Source organism: Myotis davidii, unplaced genomic scaffold, assembly GCF_000327345.1.
Source record: "Myotis davidii unplaced genomic scaffold, ASM32734v1 scaffold705, whole genome shotgun sequence".
Classification (NCBI taxonomy): domain Eukaryota; kingdom Metazoa; phylum Chordata; class Mammalia; order Chiroptera; family Vespertilionidae; genus Myotis; species Myotis davidii.
The window spans coordinates 1,058,085-1,063,691 of NW_006296405.1; the positions used below are offsets into that span (position 1 = coordinate 1,058,085).

Sequence of the window (5,607 nt, forward strand, 5' to 3'; positions counted from 1 at the left end):
GGACGCACGCGGTGGAAGGACCGTGGGACCTCAGCCCCCGACCGACACTGCGCGCCGTCGAGGGCGCTGCCCGCGACGCCCCCTGGGAGTTGTAGTTTCCGTCCCCCTTCCTCGGGCAAGTTGGATTCTGTAGGAGCTATGGAGCTCTAGGGCCGGCGACTCACGGAAAGGAAAGGCGTGAAAATAGCTGATACAAGGAAGGGGATAAGGAAGAGAAAGTCTCCGGAGGAGTGGCGGTTTCCTGGAGTGAACACCAGAAACCCTAGGGTTGGGAAGGTGGGGGAGGAATCACCCGACTGCGTGAATTTCCTGTGTGCGCGCGCGCGGGTTTGCTATCACGTGAGCAGGCATTTAAAGGAAAAGTGGCGGCGTCACGTGAGAAGAAAGCCTTCCTTAAGCTTGAAGTTGCTTCATTTTCCTGATTCTGTGAAATCGGCACTCTGACACCTTCCCAAACGTAAATGACATTGTTTTTAGAAGGAATAATATTCCTACTGTGGCAATTTCTCACACTGTATGGGTCTGGAAGTTTAAAAATCAGTCCAAAAAGAAGTAAGGTATCATTAGAGATTTCAGGGCAGTGGAATTTCGCGTTTCTTTAATTGAGACCAAATCTTTTGACCTATTTATTCTAAAGAAATCATCTGAAATTAAGATAAATCAGTCAGCATAGAGGAATGTTAACTGCAGTGTGAATACTGATTTTTTTTTTAAGGTCTCATTCTATAAAAACAGCATTTCCAAATCACAGTGAAAAGAACTTGAAGAATTTACCAATTTTGTTTTCTACTACGTGCCTAAGAGATACCTAACTAAAAATTGGTATCTGACACAACAGAATGACGTTTACAGAATGTACTAGTAATATTGTAGTGACATTACTGAGATTGATTGTTACAAATTCTTTGAGTATTAAATGTTTACATCCTGATTACTTATATAGAACATTGGTCCAATAACAAAAATAAAGAACAGCAGCTGGAAATTTATCAAATTCCATGGTCAGAAATAAAAGGGTTAACCATTCTTTCAATTATTTTCTGAAGATAAGCCCCTTTTTCATATTGAAATCTGGTGACAATTAAATTCAGGTATCTTCCCAAGCTACTGTGTGAAGAGGATGCTGAAGGCCATCTCCAGCATACTGCAATATAAGGACTCTTCCAGCTCACCAATTCTGGCTCACTTCCAAAATATACCCACCAATCCAGTTTTATTTCTGTTCAGGAGGCTGGGTGCCAAGAATTTATATAAGCAGGGACTTACAAACAGCAGTAGATGCAGTCACCAGACTCTGAAAATTGAAAATGGCAGACACTGTGAGACCAGCGAAGCTCCAGCCACACCACCTTTCTAAACACTGACTTTGTTAAGTGATGGGATTTGGGGTGATTTTTTTAACTTTCTGGGTTCCTTTCTGTGTTATTTTAAGTTTGACATTTATTTTAGAAGGTGTACAAGCAAAGATGTGTATGGTGGCTTCATTTTTAATAACAAAAGGGGTATGTGAAACTCCTTTAATGTCCAACAATAGAGGGTTCCAGCCTTTAATATTCAGTTTGCCAAGAACTTTTTTTTAATGATAAAGAGAAATGAGAGCTTATGATAACATAGTAAACTAAAAAGCAGGAGACAACATTGCACATTTCATAAGATTTTAACTATGTAACTAACCCTTGGGGAGGGGGGGAGACATTATAATGCAGGTAACTCTGGGTAATAGATTATGGGATAGGTTATTTTGTCTGTATTCTCAGAGAAACTAAGGTAAAAGGGATCTTATAGTTTATGGTTGCTCAGAGAGTGATAGCCCTGACAACCCTAGGCCACTAGACATGTAGTGTTGGAAGTAACTTTTTTTCCCTGGCAAGAAGGAGAGGAGAAGCTCCATCTGTCCTACAGAATTTCGCCTGCCTTCACCTTCCCTGTGCTACTCCTGCCTTGCAAATCTGTTCATTTGTGGAGTTGTCCTTCCCTGAATGGAGGCTCATACCCTGGTCTTCAAAGTTGTACCTGAGGCTATATATTGGACGGCATCTGAGCATTGCCATTTCTGCAAAGCCCACAAGTACACCAGACACGAGGACTTTCTTAAGCTTCCTCTTCACACTCTGGCTTTCAGAGTTTCCTTCCTGTTGTAAAGAACCAGCACAGAGCTTCGTCTTCCAGCTGTCAGGGCAGGGATTAGCAGCTCTATAACTAATTTCTTTCTTCTCTCTAATGCACAAGGGAGCTCTGTACAGCCACCTGGCATATGTTGGAACTCACAGGCAGCAGCTGCCTACCTGGACTCCCACTAGAATTGATTACTAAGGGGATGAATTAGTTCTTCAGTGGGATGTGGTTACAAAATATAAGGAGTCAGAGGACTGGAAAGAAACTAATATTCAGGCAGTGTCCACTGGTTGGGTCAAACATCAGGGCACACTTCTTAGCCATTCTTAACTTCATCCTTACCCAGTTGCTGTTTCTGCCATCTTTGTTACTGAGGGACATTAAGCACAGTAATGGAGATAGCATACTGGAAACATGGCAATTAAGCACAAGTTTATTAACTATTTAGCTTATTAAATATTTAAACCATGGGTCCTTTTTCCCTCACTAGGCTCATTCAAGCTTCCAGACCCTAGCAGGCTTGAATGTATCTTTCCTGAAGGAAATTAAACGAACTTCTCTGAAGTGTCTGATAAATCAAAAAGAGAAGAGGAAATAGGCCAGCCGCATCACCCTTGGTAAAGACCATACCCAAGTTAACAGAGTTTCTGGAGAATCATTAATGTCATACTCAAGTATGAGCAGGTGGACAGAGTCACCAGATGTATGAAGACAGAGACCAACATAAGAAAACAGAAAAATGTAAATAAATAACTTGGAGGAAACAGGCTGTGCATGAAAAAGAAATCAAGACCCCCCCCAAAAATCATTAGTATCCCCAGAGACTGAAGGTAATTGTATTTGTGAAAGAATATGCTATTTCAAAAAGTGAACATTCAGAAAAATAAATGAGAACTTCAAAGTGAAAGCATTCTAGCAGAATTTAAAACTCAATAAAAGAAAAATTAAAAATAGGAAAGATGCATGATGTCTTTGCTCAGATTGTTGAACGATGGCTTATTTTATGGTTTTTATTTTTTTAAATATTTTTATTGATTTCAGAGAGGAAGGGAGAGAGAGATAGAAACATCAATGATGAGAGAGTCATTGATCAGCTGCCTCCTGCATGCCCCACACTGGGGATTGAGCCCAAAACCCAGGCATGTGCCTAGATAGGGAATCAAACCATGACCTCTTAACTCATAGGCCAACATTCAACCATGGAGCCACACCAGCCAGACTTACGGTTTTTATATTTGTGTCTAATTCATGTTATAACATGATAAATGAAATGCATTGTGCGGCTACAATTTTCTGGAAAAGTTTGGTCTTTTAGGAAATTTTTTTCAGATCTCCATTAAGTCTTTCTTTCAATTTCCAAAAAGACTGAAAGGAAGAGGGGGGCGAGGGAGGGAGGGAGGAGAGGGAAATGAATTAGAGGGTCAGTCCAGGAAGTTCAACATCTGAATTATATGAAAGCCAAAAAGAGACAACAAAGAAAATGGAGGGGGGATGCTAATCAAAAAAATTATTCAAACAATTCCCCCAAATTGAAAGATGAGAATATCCAGAATGAAAGGGGCCATTCGGAGCTGAGCCTAATAGATGAAAATAGACCTATATTAACATACAGCATGTAAAATTTCAAAATTTTGGGACAAAGAGATGATCCTTCAAATGTCTGGAGTGGATCAAGGATACATTTTAACAAAGGCTCAAGTGTCAGAAAGATACTGAACTTCTTTTTAAATGTTTTTATTTATTATATTTAGAGAGACAGAGGGAGAAAGACATCAATTCGTTCTTCCAATGTACTCATTGATTGACTTTTTAATATACATATTTATTGATTTCAGAGAGGAAGGAAGAGGAGAGAGAGATAGAATCAGCAGTGATGAGAGCGAATCATTGATTGGCTGCCTCCTGCACGCCCTCTACTGGGAATCGAGCCAGCAATCCGGGCATATGCCCTTTACTGGAATTGAACCTGGGACCTTTCAGTCCACAGGCTGATGCTCTATCCACTAAGCCAAACCAGCTAGGGCGTTCGATTGATTTTTGTATGTGCCCTAACCGGAGATCGAACCTGCAACTTTGGGGTCCCACAACCTTGGTGTATTGGGACAATGCTGTAACCAACTAAACTACCTGGCCCAGGTGATATTGAACTTCTTAAAATTAGTTCTGGAATCTAGAAGATAATGCCTTCAAATACTATAGGCCCTCCATTTGCCTTCTGTAGAGAATAAACTGACAGTCAGCCAAGATTGGGTAGGACAGTCATCTAACTGCAGAGTTAGGTAGGGGATCAGTTTTCATTTTCACCCTCCTGTTTTTATTTCTACCTTCTGAAGCACCTGCTCCCTTGAATTCAGAGCCTTTTGACAGTGCTGCAATATGCATTTCTCTACTGTTGACTAAGATTTGAGCTTTTTCAAGTCTGCTAAATTTCCACTCATCGTTTCTTTTCAACTTTCAAAGGCGGTTACTAATAGCTCCTCGCCACTAATAGCTACCTCTTTTTGTCTTCCTTGTGGGTGAAGAATGAAAAAAAGCTAAGTCCTTATTTTCTATATTGGAGAGTAGTTTACAGTTGTATGAGAAACAGAGTTTATTCTTATATTGTTATTTATTAATGAGTATATTATTTTCCATAGGAATAACTATAAGCCTATTTTTGTACCACCCTGTATATAAAAGCATAATAATGAACTGGAAGGAGCCCCACTGAACTCAAACAGTAGTTTTTCTGTCAAGGAAGGAGAGGGGAGAGGGGAATGGGACGGGGTTTTGGTCAAAGAGGACTTTAGATAAGTCTGTTACATTTTATTTCTTTTTAAAAAAATAGGGTGGAGCTCTAGCCGGTGTAGCTCAGTTGGCTGAGCATCATCCCATGCACTAGAGGTCACCACCAGTTCCAGTAAGGGCACTGGTTGCAGGCTCAATCCCCTGTAGGGGGCATGCTGGAGGCTAATCAATGTTTCTCTCTCTCTCTCTCCCTCTCTTTCTCTCAAATCAATAAAAACATATTTTTTAAAAAATAGGGTAGAAGCAAATATGATAAAACAATTTTAAAATTGATTTCAGAGAGGGAAACACATTGATGTGAGAGAGAAACATCCATTAGTTGCCACCCTCTCATAGGTGCCCCAACCTGGGGAATCAAACCCACAACCTGGGTATGGTGCCCTGCATGGGAATTGAACCCTCCACCTCCCGGTGTATGGGATGATGCTCCAACAAACTGAGCCACACCAGCCAGGACTGAGAAAAATAATTTTATGAGTTGTTATTTCTGAATAGTGGAAATAGGAATGTTTATTAAGTTGTTCTTTGTGCTTTTTAAAATATCTTTTAACTTCTTAGATTAAAAAGCACCCCCCCCCCCAATAAATAAATCAAGCTCAGGCACAGGCAGGGATGAGGCAGTGGAGAGACTGCTGAAAAGAAGTTGGGACCCACAGAGGCAGGCCTCACAATCTAGGAAGAAGCACTAGTGAATGTGAGTTTGTG

General features: G+C 40.6%; 1 pseudogene; it reads right to left on the bottom strand.

Moving 5' to 3' along the window:
• Positions 1-1,087: 1,087 nt before the first annotated feature.
• On the bottom strand, positions 1,088-2,477 carry LOC102763539 (annotated as a pseudogene).
• Positions 2,478-5,607: the final 3,130 nt, after the last annotated feature.